Consider the following 22,405-nt stretch of genomic DNA (forward strand, 5'->3'; position numbering starts at 1 on the left):
GTGCATGCCCAATTTTATGGCTTGGTGGGTCAGGCAACACCCAGCACATGATAGGCAACTCAGGTCTCATGGTAACTTGGTGGCCCATGGTTAAGTGTTCTGTGTTTTCTAAGGCCCAATGGTAGGCCAAAAGCTGTTTCTAAAAAGGAGAGGATGGTAAGGCTTTACTCCAAAATCCTAAGGGCCTGCATTGTGATTCTCCCATAGTAGCCTGTCAAAGGCTCCAAACAGCATCTCTTTTTGCCACTGACACTTCCAGCACCACTGGATCAGCTGGATCATATGGTTCAAGCTGCAGAGCAGCTTGCACAGTAGCCTGGACCTATCACAGAGCTTCATCTTATTTCAGTCCCCAATCAAAACTAGAAGCTTTCCTGGTCACTCAGTAGATGGGCTGGAGTAGCACACCCAAATGAGGAATATGTTTGTCTCCAAAATCCAAAGAGACCAACTAGGTGTTGTGCCCCTTTTTTGGTCATAGGAGGGACCAGATGCAACAACTTATCCTTCACCTTAGAAGAGATATCTTGACATGCTCCACACCATTGGTCACCTAGAAATTTTACTGAGGTGGAAGGCCCCCTGTATTTTTGTTGGATTTGTCTCCCATCCTCTGACACAGAACTGCCTTATCAGGAAGTCTAGGGTAGTTGCTACTTATTGCTCAGTATGTCCAATCAACATATCTTCAGTATAATGGACCAGTGTGATGTCTTATGAGAGGGAGAAATGATCCATTTCCTTGCAGACAATATTATGAAACAGGGCTGGAGAGTTGATATACCTCTGAAGAAGGAGCGGAGGTATTCTGCTGGCCTTATCAGCTGAATCCAACTGTTTCTGTTAGTCCTTATTAACAGTGATTGAGAAAAAAGCATTTGTCAGATCAATAGCTGCATACCAGGTACCAGGGGATGTGTTCATTTGCTCAAGCAGTGATACCACATCTGGAACAGCAGCTGCAGTTGGGATCACCACCTGGTTAAGCTTATGATAACCTACTGTCATCCTCTAAGACCCATCTTTTTTCTATACAGGCCAAATAGGAGAGTTGAATGGGGATGTGATGGGAATCACCACCCCTGCATCCTTCAAGTCCTTAAGAGTGGCATTAATCTCTGCAATCCCTCCAGAAATCTGGTATTGCTTCTTATTTACTATTTTGCTAGGTAGGGGCAGTTCCAGTGGCTTCCACTTGGCCTTTCCTACCACAATAGCCCTCATTCCACAAGTCAGGAAACCAATGTAGGGACTCTGCCAGTTGCTGAATATATCTATTCCAATTATGCATTCCAGAATTGGGGAAATAACACAGAATGGGTCCAGAGACCCACTGGATCCACTGTGAGATGGACCTGGGCTAAAACTCCATTGATCACCTCACCTCCATAAGCCCCTACTCTGGCTGGTGGACCAGAGTGACATTTTGGGTCTTATGGAATTAATGACACTTCTGAGCCAGTGTCTAATAATCCCAAAATATCTGCTCATTTCCTTTTCCCCAATGCAGTTACCCTGGTAAAAGGCCATAGGTCCCCTTGGGGAAAGCCTGGAGTAAGATTAACAGTATACATTTTTGGCAGTGAAACAGGGTCCTTCCCCAAGAGTACCTAGTCTTCCCCTCATTCAAGGGGCTCTGGGTCTGTAAACTGTCTCAAGTCTGGGAATTGATTAAGGGCTGTGACTCTCTGTTTTTGTAATTCAAGTTAGACTTTTGTTCACTTGACCTATAATTCTTCTGCTTATACAGATAAAGCGAGAATTTAGTAGACTGCCCATCTATTTTACTTTTAGGTACTCCATGATCTACTAGTCAACACCATAAGTCTCTATGAGTCAGATAATTTTGACTCCTTCTTTTAGCCTACTATCCATTATGATAGCTGTGCTGGTTTGAATGTATTATGTCCCCCAGGAAAAGCCATATTCTTTGATGCAATCTTGTGGGGCAGACATAATAGTGGGGATTAAGTTGGAACGTTTGGATTAGGTTGTTTGCATGGAGATGCACCCCACCCAACTGTAGATGATAACTGATGGGATATTTCCATGGAGGTGTGGCCCCACCCATTCAGGGTGGGCCTTGATCAGTGGAGCCATATAAATGAGCTGACTCAAAGAGAAGGAACTGAGTGCAGCTGTGAGTGATGTTTTGAAGAGGAGCAAGCTTGCTAGAGAGGAACATCCTGGGAGAAAGCCATTTTGAAACCAGAACTTTGGAGCAGATGCCAGCCACATGCCTTCCCAGCTAACAGAGGTTTTCCAGACGACATTGGCCATCCTCCACTGAAGGTACCCGATTAGTGATGTGTTACCTTGGACATTTTATGGCCTTAAGACTATAACTGTGTAGCCAAATAAACCCCCTTTTTATAAAAGCCAATCCAACTCTGGTGTTTTGCATTCTGCAGCATTAGCAAACTAGAACAATAGCCATGCCCACCTTGTCTTTGGTGACTAACGGCTTCCATGTGGCTTCTGCCAACTCAGGATCTAATTATCCCCATTGTGTTTAAGGATTCCAACTCAGTGATAGCAGTTCCCACATTACTATCTGACCTACTGAGAAGGGTGACTATAGAGCTCTTCGGGGATGATGGAGCTAGCCTCACAAATGTATTCCTCACAGTCCTAGTAAAAGGTGTGTCTACTGGACATTCCTGGGGTGTGTGAGCATGTCTTCCATAATAAATCCACTCTAACATTCCAATCTCTCTAAGCCTTTGGATTCCCTCTACATTATACCAGGGCACTTCTGGCATTTTAGTCTCAGGTAATGTCAGCCACCTTTTGATCCATATTTCAGTCAACCACCCAAACAAACTGTTAACACCCTTTCTAACCCCTGAAGCTACAACATTGAATGCAGAATCTCTGCTTAGTGGGCCCATATCTATAAATTCAGCCTGATCCAACTTTATATTCCTTCCATCATTATCCCATACCCATAATATCCATTTCCATACATATTCCCCTGATTTCTCCCTATATAAATTGGAAAACTCATGCAGTTCTTTTGGAGTATAGCATACTTCCTCATGGGTCACACTTTCTACTTCACCCTTCAGGGCCTTTTGTGACTTTAGTCTAGTTATAGGTCTTGAAGAAAAGAGTGGTGGTGGGGGTGGGTCATGAAAAGAATTAGAAGTATCACTCAAGCCATTTACCTCAGGACATTCTGTTGCAGTTTCATCTGGTGAAACATGATAATCTCTCCAGGCAGAGGAGTGATGGCTCCTTCCTCAGTGGAGGTGATTACAAGTTTATCAGGCAATGAAGGGTTAATCTCTTTAGGTGGAGGTTGGATGGAAGGCTCCTCAGGGCAGACTGGAGGTTGGGTAGCTGTTTCCTCAGGGCAGACCATTACAGGTATATCTAGCAAAGACACAGCAGAATCCAGGGTTCCAATAACCCCACTGCCATTATTATCATCCCATATGTCCCCATCCCAATTTTCAGGATCCTATCCTTTTCCAATCAATGTCTTTTCTTTAACAGCAGAAACCCTGTAAGGTTGAGATTTTACTTTATGTTATAAATCTGCTTCTCACACAATAAGACTCTGGGTCTGGTTTTCAGAGATCTCAAGTCTGAAATAAGATTTTCTTTCAGGGCATCCATAGAAACGTTTACATCTGTCATACGGCATTTAAGTTTCAAATTTGAAGGCTTCAGCTCATCCCTTTCTCTTAATAACTTTATCCAGTGTATCTAAGAACAGCCAGCCAAAATCATTTTACCTCTTAACTCCACAAAACTCTGTTAAGGTGTCAAAAACACTGCCATGCAGAGGCTTGCCTGGTACAAGAGTATGATTAGGAGACTGAAATGTTGATATTTTGTGTATTTCCATTGCCAACTCATGCCATGGACTGTCACTGCCATCTTGATTATTGGAAATGGAGTCATTAGTGCCTTTGAATCTAATCAGAGCAGAAAACCAATTGCAAAAGCCTATTTTAAGTTTCCATTTCTCAAGAACCACTGCCAGTACCAAGCTATATTAGGATTCTCTAGAGAAACAGAACTGACAGGAGATATCTAAATATGAGATTTTGTAAAAGTGTCTCAGGCAACTGCGGGGATGCACGAATCCAAATTCCATAGGGCAAGATGCAGAAGTCCAAGTTCTGTAGGGCAGGGAGCGAGCTGGCAACTCTGATGGAGGTTTGATGAACTCCCCAGGAGAGGCTGGCTGGCTGATAAAGAAATGAAGTTTCTTTCTCTCTCTTTTCCCTTAAAAGTCTTCAACTGATGGGATTAAATCCAGCTGATTTAATTCTCTCATTGAAGAAGACATGCCCTTGGTTGATATAATCAGCCACAGATGCAATCAATTGACTGATGATTTAATAAACCAGCCTTATGGTTTATCTGCCAGCCACAAATGTCCTTGCAATAATGGTTAGGCCAGGGCTTGCTTGACCACACCTGGGCACTATTACCTGGCCAAGTTGACACACAAACCTAACCGTCACAGTAATACATCTACTAAATTGAAAGGTCAAAAGATGTAAATAGATATACAGTGAAAAGTTTCCCTTCTAGTTCTATCACTCCAGCCCTCTTCCCCACCCCCCCATCTCCCTTCCAGGAGATGACTAATCTTATCAGTTTCTTTCATATACTCCTTGAGATATTTTATATACATATAAGCAAAAACATATATATTTCTCACACTTTAAATATATGCTAGCCTACTGTAGAGATGGTTCTTCATTTTTCTTTTCTTACTTTGTCAATCACTCTTAGAGTACTTTCTTATCAATACATAAAGAAATTCCTTAAGCTTTTTTAAAGTATGGATGATCAACATTTTGATTGTTTCTATAGAATGCCAAAATGAATGCCCTATATATATTTCATACTGCACATATGGGAGCACATCTAAAGGATAAGTATCATATGGAACAGATGTGTAGGATAACCATTTCTAGGTGAGTACAAATGTATGCACTTCAATACATGTTGTTAAAATGTGGTTCATAAAGGCTGTACCAATTTATATTCCCATTGGCAACATATAGAAGTGCTCTTTTGCCCACAGCCTTTGCAATGCATTAGGCAATAAAAAGGTTTAAGATTCCTATGCACCTCTCTGAGAGACTGTCTCATTCCCAATGAGACTCATTCTGCCCATACTTTGAGAAACTCTGTACTAAACCCAGCTCAGACTGCATATAGTGTCTGGCCCATGATAATCACTCTCCTTTTGGTTTCTATAACCCCGTCTGTAGCTCTCATTTTAGGACTTAATCTTATATTACTCTACATTTGTTTTATGATATATAACTTATCTCCAAAGTAAGGTTAAAGGTTACTGAAGACAGACACTATCAAATTTCTTTTCTATCCCTGGAGATAGCACATGTCACAAGCAAAGAGGACAGGCTCTTTAAATAAGTGACTATGTGAGCTCAAATATTGGTCCAATCATTTATTAACTGGGCCTAATGTTTTTATGTGTAATACATATGAATAACAGTATCTACTCCACAGTTTCGTTGTGACTATTAAAAGAGTAAATGTATGTACAGAACTTACAATAGTGTACAGAAAAAGCATCCTATTATTAGTATTTTAATATAGTAAGCATTCAATTACTATTTGCTGAACGAAAGAAATAGAAGCTCATAGTCCAAGCCAATATCCTAAGCATTAGGAATACAAAGGTTTCTGAAAAAGAAATTCCCTGATTGTGTGAAGTTTACATTCTAGTGAGGATGTGAGGGGAGACAATAAACACACTTACAGTATAGTATCAGGTAGTGATAAGAGTTATAAAGGAAAAAAGCAGGATTAGTATTTAAGTTTGGAGGTGATACTTGAGACAGGGTGATCAGGGGTGAATTCTTTGGTGAAATGAATGAATGAAGTGAAATTTGAATGAAATGAAAAAGCTATCATTATGGATATTTGGGAAAAGAGTAAAAGCATAAAAGACCACTGTGGCTGCTGGATGGCCACTGTAAGGACTTTGGATTTTAATCTGAGTGTGATGAGAAGATAACAGATGAATTTTAAGGAAGGGGACAACACAAACTGATTTGTGTTATAAAGATGTAGGATAGGCTGGGGGACTACAGTAGAAGCAGGGAAACCATTAGGAAGGTATAACTGTTCAGCTGTGAGAAACTGGTGGCCTGTACTAGGGATGGCAGCAGTGTAATACACTGGATATATTCTACAAATTCTAAAAGGACTTGTTATAGAGTGGAGGTGGGCTGTGAGGGAAATAAAATGGTTAAGGAAGACGTAAAGAACTAGAAATAAGAGTTTAGATTTGAGATTCCTATTTGATATCAAGTAGAAATGTTGAGGAGGCATTTGAAAATCTAAGTGTGAAGGGAAGGGGGCAGGGCTGGAAATATAACAGATAATTATAAACATATGTTTTGTATATAAAGCCATAGAACTATATGAGACCACATAGGGAAAAATTGTTTAAGAGTTTAGATTTGAGATTCCTATTTGATATCAAGTAGAAATGTTGAGGAAGCATTTGAAAATCTAAGTGTGAAGGGAAGGGGGCAGGGCTGGAAATATAACAGATAATTATAAACATATGTTTTGTATATAAAGCCATAGAACTATATGAGACCACATAGGGAAAAATTGTTTATAGTTTCTACATTACAGATTTCAGAAATCAAGACTTAGAGATGTTAATTAAATTGCTCAAGGTCTTGCAGCTAATAATTTGTGGAAAGAGGATTCAAACCTAGTCTTGACTTTCAGCCCACAACTGAGTCACAATTTCCCAAAGAGAAGACAACTTAATGGCAGCTCCCAGTTTAATTTTTCAGAATTGCAGAATGAATTAATTTTTTACTCATCCTAACTGGTCTGCCATTGACTACTGCTATTAGTAGAGAATGCAAAATAGTCACAACAACAAAGAAAGGAAAAGGAGATAGAAATATTTTCCTTGTTAAATATATCATATTTGAGTCTGAGGTCTCAAATAGCATTTTCCCCCATCCATTTGTTCTATCCAGAAATGGAAATAATGTGAAAAAGTAATTTCTTAATTATCAATAATAGTTAATACTGCTTGGAATTGTTGTTAACAGATTATTTCATAGCATCCTAGACCACTCCAACTTCTGCCAAATGGAGGGTTGTAATACATTAAGAAGGACACAATTGCCACTAAGGGATTTTACCATTGAGTGATCTCTTATCAATGCTCCTAGTTTTACTCACTAGTAAGAAAAAGTATCATTTTTGTTTTCTGAAGCTTTCTTCAGCTACATCAGGTTGAGTCAGATGAAGACAAGATGCAGAGATAGCATTACTAAAAGACAGAAGTAATAATAGCAACAATAATAAACATGGCAGTGAATGGCAGAATTGTGCTTTAAAGAAAAATCAAAGTTATATATAAATCAGCCCCTTAGTATTTCCTTGCTTAGCTTAGGAAATATAAGAATATAACTGAGGATCCCTATAGGAAATACAAATATGCTCACTACAGTCCTAATAATCAAAGAAATAATTTTATTGTATCATTTTAGACCATATGGGAAAATAATTTGGTTGCAGGCTTTAAGAAGTCAAAGCATAGGCAAAAAATAATGAGTACAGGTATAGCACTGATTCAAATAGTAGTATCATATGTCCCTAGCATAAAATACAGCCAACACACTCAGAAAGTAAGAGACAGAGAAATGATAGAAATAGAATCAGAACTAAGAACTATGCAGAGACTAGTTATTTTGGAAGCCAGGTAGAGAGAAACATAGTTTTCTTTTAGAAAATTATATAAACAAGTCTGAATGTGCTAATTTAATATTATAATTTTAAATAAGCAACAGAAAATAAAGCAGACTACATAGAATGTCATAAATGTATCTGGAATATCTATTGATATGGACAGATAAGCAATGTTGATAGGATGAAACTAAGCTTTATCGCAATTAAATGAAGCAGTACATATTTTATATTTACCATTTTACCTTCCTCTCTCCCATATTCATACCACACCCATATCCAATACAAGATTAAAATATTTAGAAAGTAATTTAACTAATTTATATTTTTTGGATCTAGATTTTATATGAAAACATAGAGGATGTGGTGATATATTGTTGTATATCTCCCAGTGTAAGACATGAAGTGGCTAAATATTTAAAGTTTGGACTCCAAGTATGAAGTGACTTTTCTAACTCTCACAATGCTATACAACAATGTTTGAGAACATGGACTCCAGCAGATTGGAGTTGCAAAGATCACACAAATGGGGGCCACCTGGGAAAGGGGTGGCAGGGAGTTATGGCATCATTCCACTATACATTTAAAGATGCAGGAAGCCCACATCTGCAGAGTAATTAAGACAGGATCAATTCTCATAGGAATCAAATGATAAAAGACTGTATTTTAAGTAAACCGTAAGCAAGGATTTTTCTGTACTTAATAATAAGGATCTTGAGGCATTAAAACACTGGTACAGATGGTAAAAATACCGAAAAAATCTTCAGAAACTACAGGAAGGGGAGGGTAAAGGAAAAGCATACATCCTAAATTAAAGAACAGCCAAACTAAGAATTATCATCAGATACTTTGTGAGGAGGACCTACCTGGAAGACGATGACAAATTTTCACTGAAGAGTAAAGTTATCTGTTTATAACTAAGCCAAACTAATATTTAGTAAAACGTATACACATAGTTCTAGCAACATGAATGAGCTAACATAGACCTTCCCTCTGGCCACAAACACAAAGTAATGCTCTTTTGAAAAGGGGAACTAAAAAATCTACTCATCAGAACTGGCATGCCATAAAGAAGCTTCTCTCTTGCCCTGAACTGTCTTGGAGGTTAAAGAAAGAAGAGTCTCTTTAAGTGTGGAATCAGTGTAGTACAGGATTTCCCAAGTGGATAAATTAATGTAAAAAACAGCTCCTAGAATAGTAAAGCCTCTGGGTACTTGACAGGTACAAACCTAAAACTGATGTCTGATATTTCACAAACCAATGAAAAAATGATACCAGCTGCAGATAAATAAGTGCACAAGCAAAAATTAGAGAAAGGGAAATAATTTGCCATAACAGAGTTCGCGGATAGAACAGACCAAAAAATCAGATGGACTAAATAGCAGATTAAACACAGGATCAGAATCAGGAAGCAGATCTGAGAAAGTTATCTAGAATGCAGCACAGAGAGATAAATTACAAAACTGGGGTTAAGGGACAAGGGGCAAGCAGTACTAATCCAAGTTTGATCCGTGGTCCAGTGCCAGTCTGCAAGTTTTACCAGTTCATTGCCCAGAAGGCAAGTGTAAGCATTTAGAAACTTCCATAGCAATTTGATGTTGTAACACTTTTATTGTGTTTTAAAGAAATAATGGTCCACAATAAATTGGAAATGGAAAACAAACAAGCAAAATAGTCTTCACCACAGACAGTCTGAGAACCATAAGCACAGGGCGATAGAGTAGGTTCACTGTATAATGTATAGGGAGTTGCAGAATGTGGTTTCTGATGCCATTCCTCACACGGGGCACAAATTATGGTTTCTGTCCAGCAGTAACCATGGTGATGCAATGAATTACTCGAGACAAAAGTCAAGAGAGGCGAGAGTGAGAACAACTCAAGGGAGAGTGTCTTCCCAAGCAGTTCTCATTTCAGTTTTTATTGAGATTTTTGGGGTAGGGAGACATGCTGACACTCAAGGCTGTTTAGAGAGGCAGGAGGGGAGGCAGGATGTTTTGACCTTAATAATACAAAGATCAACAGGCAAGTAGACAACAGATAAGCCTGGCCTTGGGAGTGGAATGGACTACGTGCAAGAACATAGCATAGCAAAGCAAGACATTTTAGTTTACAATATTTTATCTACAGAATTCCAACATATCCCCCTTTTTTATTTGAAAATTTTATATTGCAATTAGAAGGGTTTGTAGCAGATGCTGTGGCAAAAAGGTGATGAGTCTTCAGTTTCTCATATTTGGGACAAGGTGTGAATTATTGACAGTTCCATTTTTTAGGATCTTATGGCAGAATTCACATCATTTTTTTTTACTACAATTGCCCATAAAGCATGGTAGAGTTACCTTGCTTCTTTTTAAAAGTCTTTCTCTGTTGTTGAAGATGAAGCTTTGACTGTAGCTAACTGCAAGCACTTTTAGAAAAGCATTAGAGCAAAACAATGTCACAAGGAAATTTGGCTGCTTTTGTGACAGATAGCGCTTTAAAATAATTAAAATTATAACTAGCAGTACTACATTATTGTTTGATATTATGTACATCAGTAACTAAAGAAGGTTAGAAGTTTTCAATTTTGATAACATTGTCTAAACATTTTTTTTTTTTGCAACTTATAACATATTACATGAATTTAATCATTTTTAGCACTTCATTTTTTTTCAAGGTGAATGAACAAATTCTTTGTAACTGTTGGGAATAACAAGATATCTTTTAAGGCTTGACCTTGAGAAAGCAAAATGTTAAAAGCTGTTAGGTTTGAAATAGTATTTTTTTGTTGTTGTTATTTAACTAAAGTTAAGGAAAAGACTTACCTCTTTTAAAAGTGAGAAGACAATATTTTTAAACTACCAAGGACATGATAAAGTTAATATGAAATGCAAGAAGTTATTTTGAGAAAACATATTTTTTGCCTTTTACATTGATTATTCAGGAAAACATTTTTATAACCTTTTACTAAGAAATAATACCTTAATAATCTAAGAAAACTTTTAATAAAAGCACATTTTTTAAAAATATTTCATATTAAAAGTTACCAAAATGATTTTGGAAATTGTTTTTAAGCAAACATTTTACAACATACAATTCCCACAGCAGAAGAAGAGAATATAGAAAATGAAGGAGCACCAATATTTAAGAGATAATAGCTAAGAACTTCCCTGGAAGTTAACTGAAGACATGATAGTTAGAAATGAAATTATCTGATACTCAGGAAGACATGAGAAATAATAAGGACCTGAAAGCATGGAGTAAAGTCCTGGATCTATGCTTTATATATTGTGTGCCCTTAGACAAATTATTTAATCTCTCTGAGCCTCAATTTCATCTATAATGGACATTACTGTACTACCAAAATCAGACTGCTGGAAGAATTAGATAATATATTTTAAATGCTTAGCATAATGTCAGGTATACAACAGGCACTAAGTAAATATTAGTTGTTCTTTCATCTTCTTTTTAATTAAAACCTATCCTGATAGATCATATTATCTTCTTGCTATCAAAACAGGAACAGATTAGATTGCAATTTAAAAATAATTTCCAAGTATTTAGATGAAAATAAATACCTTTTCTTTTGAGGAAAGCAGGCACAGTATTTAATTTACCTCTATAAGCAGCTTTCCAAAAGTTTTCCTCTCCAGGGCATACTGGGTAGCTTCATCCAAAGCTCTTTGTCCTAGCCCAACAGCACCAGCTGCTACCTAGTATTTTAACATTTCATAAAACAAAAGTTTATGTTGTCTTTAAAACACACAGCATGTGGTTATCTAAGATTCTAAGTTAAGAATTATACAAAGAGAAGATAGCCTATAGCTTAACACAATAAGAGAATGGGAGCGGTGGGGATAAGCATTTAAGTTTTTATTATTTACAAGTTACAGGTTAAATGACAGGCATTTTGGAAGCATAAAATCATAGCCTTACAGAAAAGCCCTTTTCTCTGTGATAACAAAAGAAATTTTTACTTGGTATAATATTCTTGATGAGTCAAAGGAAACAGGAAATGAGTACATGTCAACAGGAATTGTTAAGCATGAAATGGCTCTGTAAATCTACAGCAACATCAGCAATTTTATATATACTGAAATAATTTCTACAAACTAGGCAGCAAGGGAGTTGAACATTTCTAAAAAGTAATGGTAACAATATCTCTCCACCTTTAATACAAGAGGACATTAAGAAGAAAAAAACAAGCATACAATGTTGAAACTACTTACTGTAATAAAGATTCTATAAAGATGATCAACTCATATTATTTACTGGAGGTCTGGTTTTATCGAAAGCTCTCATTGCAATTTTAAAACCAGCTCCCTTACCAATTAAAACATTTTCTTTAGGCACTTTCACATAGTGAAAGACAATTCCTCTTGTATCTGAACATTGCTGGCCATATTTAATTCCTAACAAGAAAATCGATACATTTTAAGGAACATATTTTGAGCTAGCATCAACTTTTGCTTTAACCATTGTTTATGGCTTTCTGCAACTGTCTAAAATAGAGGTCAACAAACTAAGGTCCGTCTGCAGTACCTGTTTTTGTAAATAAAGTTTTAATGGAACGCAGCCACACTATTGTTTACATATCATCTTTGGCCGCTTTCTTGCTACAATAGCATAAATGAGTAGTTGTGGCAGACCATATGGCCCACAAAGCCTAAAATATTTACTGCCTGGATCTTTAAAGAAAAAATTTACCAACCCTTGGTGTAAAAAAATGTTTCACATACTTTAAAACAAACACTAGTCTAAAAGTCTACAGGTACATATTATTTATAAAGATAAATTTCATTCTATGTTTCTCTATGTTTGCAGACTGTCTTTTCTTTTTTTTTTTTTTTTTTTACCATGAGTGTCAGAAACATTTAGTAATATATAATCTAATTTGGGACCTTTAATGCTAGCTTAACAGAAATAGCAGTGTAATCTACTGAAAAAAAATTGATTTTTTTTATTGAGATTGTTCACAAACCATAAAACCATATAATTATCCAAAGATCCAAAGTGTACAATCAATTGCCCATGATACCATCATACAGCTGTGCAAACATCACCACAATTAATTTTTTTTCAATTTTTAGAACATTTTCATTACTCCACAAAAGAAATAAAGACAAAAAAGGAAACTCAAATCCTCCCATACCTCTAACCGCCCCCCCCTCCATTGTTGACTCATAGTATTGGTATATTACATTTGTTATTGTCGATGATAAAGAATGTTAAAATACAAACTGTAGTATATAGTTTGCAATCGGTATTTTTTTTCCTATATGCCCCTTTGTTATTAACTTCTAGTTCTAGTGTCATACATTTGTTCTAGTTCATGAGAGAGATTTCTAATATTTTGTACAGTTTAGTCACGGACATTGTCCACCACAAGATTCATGTTTTATACATTCCCATCTTTTAACCTTCAACTTCCCTTCTGGTGACATATGTGATTCTGAGCTTACCCTTTCCACCACCTTCACATACCATTCAGCACTGTTAGTTATTCTCACAATCTGCTAACATCACTTCTGTCCAATTCCAAACACTTAAGTTCACCCTACTTGAACATTCTGCTCATAATAAGCAACCCCACCCCATTCTTTAGCCTTGTTCTATATCCTGGTAACTTATACTTCATGATTACGAGTTTACATACTATAATTAGTTCATATCAGTGAGACCCAGCTATATTTGTCCTTATGTGTCTGTCTTATTTCACTCAATATAGTGCCCTCAAGGTTTCTTCATCAACCCATTTTTTTTAAAGATGGTTTTGTTCACACACCATACATTCTGTCCTAAGTAAACAATCAATGGTTCCTTGTACAGTCACATATTTATGTATTCACCACCATCACCACTATCTGTATAAGGACATCTCCATTTCTTCCACAAAGAAAGAGGAAGAGCCAAAGAAGGTAGAGAGACAAAAGAAAAAGAAAAAAGAATGAGAGAGAGAGAGGGAAATGACAGCTAGGAAGCAACAAAAGGAAAGATAGCATTAAACTAAAGTAGAATAAAGAGTCAGACAACATCACCAATGCCAAGAGTCCCATAACCTTCCCCTATGTCCCCCCCATTTGCATTTAGCTTTGGTATATTGCTTTTGTTATATTAAAGAAAGCATAATACAATGTTCCTGTTAAATATAGTCTCTAGTTTGCATTGATTGTATTTTTCCTGGAATCCCACCCCATTTTTAATACCTTGCAATGCTGACATTCATTTGTTCTACCTCATGTGAAAACAGATTTGTAACTTTTATCACAATCATTGAGCACCCTAGGTTTCACTGAGTTCTACAGTCCCAGTCTTTATCTTTCTTCTTTCTTTCTGGTGTCCCACATGCTCCTAACCTTCCTCTTTCAACCATACTCACAGTCATCTTTGTTCAGTGTACTTACATTGCTGTGCTACTATCTCCCAAAATTGTGTTCCAAAACTCTCACTCCTGTCTTTTCCTTTCTGTCTGTAGTGCTCACTTTAGTGTTTCCTGTAGAGCAGGTATCTTGTTCACGAACTCTGTCATTGTCTGCTTGTCAGGAAATATTTTAAGCTCTTCCTCATATTTGAAGGATGGTTTTGCCAGATATAGGATTCTTGGTTGGTGGTTTTCCTCTTTCAATATCTTAAATATATCACACCACTTCCTTCTTACCTCCATGTTTTCTATTGAGAAATCCATACATAATCTTATCAAGCTATTTTGTATGTGATGGATCACTTTTCTCTTCCTGCTTTCAGGATTCTTTTTTTATTTTGACATTTGATAATTTGATTATTAAGTGTCTTGGCATAGGCCTATTCAGATCTATTCTGTTTGGGGTACACTATGCTTCTTGGATCTGTAATTTTATGTCTTTCATAAGAGATGGGAAATTTTCATTATTTCCTCTATTATTGTTTCTGCACCTTTTACCTTCTCTTCTCCTTCTGGGACACCAATGACACATTCATTTCTGTGTTTCGTGTTGTCATTCAATTCCCTGATACATTGCTCATATTTTCCATTCTTTTCTCTATCTGTTCTGTTGTGTGTAGGCTTTCAGGTGCCTTGTTCTCCAGTTCCTGAGTGTTTTTTCTGCCTCTTGAGATCTGCTGTAGTATGTCTCCATTGTGTCTTTCATCTCTTGTGTTGTGCCTTTCATTACCATAGATTCTGCCAGTTTTTTTTTTCAAACTTTCAGTTTCTACCTTATGTATGCCCAGTGTTTTCATTACATGTGTCATCTCTTTTGCCATATCTTCCCTAAACTTTTTTTTTAATTGATTTAGCATTAGCTGTTTAAATTCCTGTATCTCAGTTGAAGTGTAAATTTGTTCCTTTGACTGGGCCATAACTTCGTTTTTCTTACAGTAGATTGTAGTTTTCTCCTGTCTAGGCATCTGGTTTCCTTGGTTACCCCAATCAGGTTTTCCCAGACCAGAATGGGCTCAGGTCTTGGAAAGAGGCAATGGTATCTGGTTTCCCTGAGGCTGTCTTAGAAGATTGATACACCCTGTGCAGCCTCAAGTCACTGTGCTTTTCTGCCCAGCAGGTGGTGCCTGTCAGCCTGTAGCTCCAGACTGGTGTAAGGCAGTGTGGCCCATGGCTGTTGTCCTCCCGGCTTTGAGGTCTGGTTCTGAATGGAAGGCAGGTAGTAGAGCTTGGCACCACCTTCTTCCTCTTAGGGAAGATACACCTCCCAGGGAGAGGTCATTAGCATTTGAATAGTCTCTCTGACTCTGGTATCGTATCTCCACCCTTGCCTGGGTCAGAGCACTGGGAACTGAAAATGGCTGAAGCTTTCTCCACTGAGCCAAAAAGGGGACAGAAAGCCCCCTTTCAGGGCTTGTCTGTGGTCTCCCTCAGTTTTGCCCATCAGCCAGAGACAGCACCAGGTCCTCTGGGCTTCCCCTCCCTCCCAGAGAGGTCCTTCAGCTCTCCAAGGTCAGTTGTCACCAAAAGCCTCTGTTTGCTTATTGGGGATTCATAGCTTGTATTGAGCCATCCACGTTTGTTAATTAAAACCCCAGTTGGAGCTCAGCTAAGCTCTATTCGCTTGCTGGGAGAGTGCTGCTCTCTAGCACAGCGAGGCTTTGCAGTTTGGGAGAGTGCTGCTCTCTAGCATCATGAGGCTTTGCTGTTTGGGCTGTGGGGGGAGGGGCTCCCAGCTTGGGTCTGCAGTTTTTTCTTACAGATTTTATGCTGTGATCTTGGGCATTCCTCCAAATTCAGGGGTATGTGATGAGTGTATGGTCATGTTTGTCCCCCTGCAGTTATTCCAGATTATTTACTAGTTGTAACTGGTTGTTTATTAGTTGTTCCAGGGGATTAACTAACTTCCACTCATCTCTATGCTGCCATCTTCCTCTGTTTTTTAAATTAGGATTACTGAAGTATAATTTACATATGGAAAAATTCACCCTTTAAGGTGTACAGTTCTATGAGTTTTGACAAATATATGTGTGTAACCACCATTAGAACCAAAATGCAGAATATTTCCAGCATCCCCCAAAATTCCCTTGTACCCCTTTGTACTCCTTTGCAGTCAATTCCTTCACATAACCTCCAATCTCTTGTAACCATTAATCTGATAATATCTTATAGTTTTTTTCTCTTTTGCAATGTCAAATAAATAAAATTATACAGTCACCTTTTGTGTCTCACTTTCCACTTAGCATGAGGCTTTTGACATTCATCCATGTGGTTGCATGATGAGTAATTTGTTTATTTTACTGCTGAGTAGTATTCCACTATATGGATACACTACACATTGACTTAGTTTGGGCAATTATGAATAAAGCTGTTATAAATATTTACGTACAGGTATTTGTTTTCATTTCTCTTAGGTAAATACCTGGGAGTGGGACTGCTGTGTATATGGTAAGTATATGTTTAACTTTATAAGACACTGCTAAATTGGCTATAGTCCCCCATATTTTGTTTTGAAATTCAAAACCAACAGAAAAGTTGTAAGGATAATATAATGAATACCTATACACCCTTTCCCTAGATTCACCAATTGTTACCATTTTGTCACATTTGCTTTATTTCTCTCTCTCTCTCTGTGTAATTATTACCATTATTTGCTGAATCATTTGAGAAGTTTTCAGACATCATGACCCTGTCTCCTTAGAGAAATTTAAAAAAAAATCTCATTTTAAATAAGCAGGGGTGATGGGAATATAGAGCTATAAAATACTTCTTTACTTGCTTTAACATTAATAATTTGCTTCTAGGTTTGAAGAAACAATTAAAACAATATGCAGTTTGTCCCAGAAAGAAATAAACATTCCTTCATTTTGTCTTTATTAGAAGTTGATAAACTCTAGTACCTTGGACACCCCACTTACAAATAATGAAAAAATATTGTTTACTGAAACAATAACTCTAACCAGGTTAGACTTCAGAATCACCTGAAGTCCCACAGCATTTAAAACCAAAACTCTTCTTAGACTCATCTCAAACCATATAAAGTTTAAAACCCAACACATTTTTAGAAACATCAAATTTCACAGATTTGTAAAATTTCCACTTATTTCAAAAAAGATTTAATAAAGGTTAAATATATAATGACACTGTCTGTCTCCTTCACTAGAAAGTGAGCACCCCAAGTACAGAGATTTTTGTCTGTTTTGATCCATCAAATATCCCTAATACCTAGAATAATGCCTAGCATATAGTATGCATTCAATAAGAAATGATTATTGAGTTAGAGACATTTTTAAGTGAGGAAATCGGGCAAAAGAAAGTGAGAATAGAAAAAAGCAAGATAAAGTCAGGAGTGGGTTTACTAATGACAAAAAAGTATAAACTGTTAAATTCTTTACATTTTCTATAGGTGGGTCATACATTTGGCCCTGAATTTTCTAGCAGCCATCTCTAAGAAGAAAAGGAAACATGATCAGTTACACAAATAAAAACAAACCAGGGGGAATTTCCAGGTAAGATGGCAGTGAAGAGAGCTTCAAGACTCAGTTCATCCTCCAGGGTAACTAGTAAATAGCCCAGAACTGTCTGATCTGAAACAACTGTTTCAGGGCTCTGGAGACCAGAAGAACACTGTACAACATCTGGGGAAGAGTAAAAGGAAGAGACTGATCAACTGTGGGGCTGAGCTCTGAGTAACACCTTCCACACTGTGGAGGCTGGTGCCCACCCTTGACTCTTGCAGCAGGCCATCTTGGGATCCATTCCCTGACAAGAAATAAAAGCCCTCTTCCCCAAGAATGGTTCAGGGGGTGGGGAGAAGGGGGCCACAATGGAGCCCTGATTGCTGCTTTTGATTAGCGAATTCAGAACACTGGGTCCTGGCTCTGAGGGCAGCCAGTTTCAACCTGCCAAGGCCCAAAGCAGCTAGCCTCTGTTTCAACCCTGCCCATAATAGCGGTGGAAATGGAGGGAGTTTAAAGTTACAGGGCCTTCTTAGGGCTGTGGGGAACAGTTTGCCCAAGTTGTGGCTATTCCCAAACAAAAGGAGTGGGGTGCAAGGCCCAGCATTGTTTGCAGCTATTGATTAGAAAATTCTGATTGCTGGCTTCTGGTTCTGTGCTAGGGTTACAACTCACCCCAGACAAAAGCAACTAGCAGCCTCTGTTTCAACCCTATCCTGGACAGGTGTGGCAGAGTTGGTTGACACTTAAAGGCACAGTATCTTAGGACTGCAGGGAACAGTTGGTCGAAGAGTGCCATCTGCTTAGCAGGCCAGGAAAGCATGGCTTCAGGGAGCCATCAAAGAGAAGTTTGGCATCCTTCTGGATCTCTTCCCCTGGGCACTTTGGAATCAGACTACACCCCTTTTTGGGTCCCTGGCCCTGTTTTGACTGGGATAACTGACATGGAAAATGTCCTTTCCAGGGGGGCCCTCTTCCCATAACTTGCCCTCCAGGCAAAAGCAGCAAGAAACAATAAAAGGAGTGTTAAACTATAGAGGCAAATAAAAAACAAATAGAACACATCAACATTCCTAGCAAAGGGACAGGGGAAAGGAAGCTTTCTTCTGGGGGTGGAGGGTGGGGGTGGGGAACAATTTCACAAATCATGCAAGTTTAAAAATTATACTGTATATCCAGGGCAAGATCAGATGAATAAGTGCTGAAAAACGTGAACATTAATACAAGCTATTCTAATTCCCAGTTCATATATCCTTCCTCAAGGATATATGGTTTTACAGCTGTGGATCTCAAGCCAACTGGAGAAGATGAGATGATAACAATGGATAATGCAGAAGAATATGTGGATTTGATGTTTGACTTTTGTTATGTACGGGGTATTCAAAAACAGATGGAAGCCTTTAGAGATGGTTTTAATAAAGTTTTCCAATGGAGAAATTAAGTCTCTTCAGCTATGAAGAAGTCCAAATGATTCTTTCTGGAAATCAATCACCCTCCTGGGCAGCTGAGGATATTATCAATTACACAAACCTAAGCTGGGCTATACATGATAGCCCTGGTTTCCTGAAGTTTGTGAAGGTTTTGTGCAGCATGTCTTCTGACAAAAGGAAAGCATTACTATAGTTAACCATTGGTTGTTCAACCCTGCCCCCAAGTGTACTGGCTAACCTGCACCCCGGCTCACAATTGTATGAAAGGTTGATGCTATTGATGCAAGCTATCTATCAGTAAATACATGTGTGCATTATCTTAAGTTGCCTGACTATTCTGAGGAAATCGAGAGAAGTACATGACTCTCCACACTGATGACACTTGCCTTTTTTTCCAGCTTTAAGGCTTTAAGAACATGTGGAATACATTTGTTAGCTGCTAATGACAAAACAAATCCTCTACCCAGCCAGCAAGTATATAGACCACTGTGTTGCTACAAGGGTTTACGTGACTGGAATAAGGTGGTCTTACTTGACTGTTTCAAAGAGCAGCTTCTCAGATCTTCAGTGTTCACTGGTAAATTTCTAACAGTATATTTGTATAAAGTTTGTCATATCTTACTCCATACACTACAGTTGCCACCACTGATCCTTGTTTTGCTGGCTTTTAAGCTACTTGGTAAAAAATTCTGCTTTCTTAAAACATAGAGAGTTAATGAGCATCTCAAGCTTTTTCATTTCCTTTTTAATGATGCTTACACTATCAGAGTATTCTAGCATTTTCTCTTTTGTTTGGTATATAATCATGCACAACCTTTATATTTCTTTGAGTACGTTTTTATTTCCTAGAAGTCATACTATAAAGATTAAATTCTTAAATGTGTTTGTGCAACTCAAAAATAAAGCTATATTAAGAAAAAACAATAAAAAAACCACTGATCTAGGTGCAAGACACACTTAAAGCAAATTTCACTTTGGGTTGTATTGTCTTTGTATATTATAAACATTTATTTAACTTGTTGCAGTTTGAAGTAAAAAAACTTCCAAAATGTATACTCAACATTAAAATGTTTGCAGCATAAAAAGATACAAGCTATTCTAAAGATACAGAATAAGTTCAACCAAATGTCAAAGGAGAACTTTAGCACAAAGCCAAATCGACAAGAAAACCCCAGACAAGAGAGAGAAAATGACTTCCAGAAAACTCATCAAGAAAATCAGATGCCTAGACACCAGCAAAAAACTACAAGCCATACTAAGAAACAAAAATATGGCCCAGTTTAAGGAACAAATTAAATCTTCAGACAAGACACAAGATTTGAAACAACTGATCGATGATGTTCAAAGAAATCTCCTAATTTAATCCAAGGAGATGAAGGAAAATATGGCAAAAGAGATAAAAGATGTTAAGAAGACACTGGGAGAACATGAGAAATTTGAAAGCATGCAAAAAAATAACAGAACTTATGGGAATGACAGACACAAGAGAAGAGATTTAAAATATACTAGAGGCATAGAACAGCAGATTTGAAAGGCAGATGAAAGGATCAGTGAACTAAAGGAGAGGAATCTGAAATCTCAAAGACAAAAGAACAGACCAGGAAAAGAATGAAAAAAAATGTGCAGGCTCTCAGCTATAACAGCATATGCACATGACAGCATGAAGAACACAAACATACATGTCATGGGTATCCCAGAAGAAGAGAAGGTAAAAGGGGCAGAAAGAATATTTGAGAAAATAATGGCCCCAAATTTCCCAACTCATATGAAGGACATAAATATACATGTTCAAGAAGTGCAACATACTCCAAACAGAATAAATCCTAATAGACCTACTCTGAAACACATACTGATCAGAATGTCAAATGCCAAAGATAAGGAAAGATTCCTGAAAGCAAGAGAAAAGTGATTTGTCACATACAAAGGAAACATAAAGGCTAAGTCCTGAATTTTCATCAGAAACCATGGATGAAAGAAGGCAGTGTTATGATATATTTAAGATACTGAAAGAGGAAAACTGTCAGCCAAGAATTCTTTATCTGGAAATACTGCCCTTCAAAAATGAGGGAGAGTCTAAAATATTCACAGATAAACAGAAACTGAGAGAGTTTGTCAACAAGAGACCTGGCCTACAAGAAATTCTAAACGGAGTTCTACAGGCTGAAAGGAAAAAGACACCAGAGAGAGGTTTGGAGGAGAGTGTAGAAATGATTATCAGTAAGGGTAACTAAAAGGATAAAAAGGGAGACAAAAATAAGCTATGACATATAAAACCCAAAGGTTAACATGGTTGAAATAAGTACTGCCTATATGGTAATATCATTGAATATTGAGGGATTAAACTTCCCAATCAAAAGACACAGATTGGTAGAATGGATAAAGTGGTATAATTCATGAATATGCTGTCTACCAGACACTCATCTTAAAGTCAAGGACACAAATAGGCTGAAAGTGAAAGGCTGTAAAAAGGTATTCGGTTCAAACAGTAACAAAAAAAGAGCTAGGGTAGCTATACTAATATTGAACAAAATGAAATTTAAAAGAAAGATACTATATTTCAGAAGTGGGGCAACCCACCAAGAAGAAATAATAATCATTAATATTTATGCAGCTAACCAGTATGCCCCAAAATACATGAGGCGAATACTGGCAACACTGAAGGGAGAAATAGATGTTGCTACAATAATAGTTGGAGACTTCAATATACCACTCCTATCAAAGAATATCTAGACAGAAGATCAATAAGGAAACAGAAAATTCAATTGAATAATATGATAAATGAACTAGACCTAACAGGCATATACAGAACAATGCACCCCAAAACAGCAGGATATCCATTCTTCTCAAGGTCTCATGGACCATTCCCTAGGATAGACCACATGTTGGGTCACAAAACAAGTCCCAATAAATTTGAAAAGTTTGAAATTTTACAGAGTACTTGCCTGTAATGGAATGAAACTGGATATGAATGACAGGCAGAATATTGGAAAACTCAAAAATATATGTTGGTTAAATGACACTCAAATAATCAGTAGGTCAAAGAATAAATTGCAAGAGAAATCAGTAAATACCTGGCGATGAATGAAAATGAGAACAGAATGTATCAAAACTTATGGGATGCAATGGAGGCAGAGAGGAAAATTCATAATCCTAAATGCCTATATTAAAAAAAGAGGAAAGAGCTAAAATCAAACACCTATCTCCCAACCTGGAGGAATTCAAACAGCAAACTAACCTCAAAGCAAACAGAAGGAAAGAAATAACAAAGATTAGATCAAAGTAAATGAAATTGAGAAGAAACAATAGAGAGAATCAACAAAAGGACAAATATTGTATGATCTCACTAATATGATGTAATTATAATAAGCGAACTCATAGAGTTAAAAATCTAGAATATAGGTTAACAG

The 22,405-nt window shown here is 37.3% G+C and overlaps 2 pseudogenes; one reads left to right on the top strand and one right to left on the bottom strand.

Moving 5' to 3' along the window:
- Nucleotides 1–16,792, bottom strand: part of LOC119513800 — a 39,208-nt pseudogene extending 22,416 nt beyond the window's left edge.
- Nucleotides 16,793–17,624: 832 nt separating this feature from the next.
- Nucleotides 17,625–19,572, top strand: LOC119513804 (annotated as a pseudogene).
- The last annotated feature ends 2,833 nt before the right edge of the window (nt 19,573–22,405 follow it).

The sequence above is a fragment of the Choloepus didactylus genome, chromosome 2 (genome assembly GCF_015220235.1).
Source record: "Choloepus didactylus isolate mChoDid1 chromosome 2, mChoDid1.pri, whole genome shotgun sequence".
Taxonomy (NCBI): domain Eukaryota; kingdom Metazoa; phylum Chordata; class Mammalia; order Pilosa; family Megalonychidae; genus Choloepus; species Choloepus didactylus.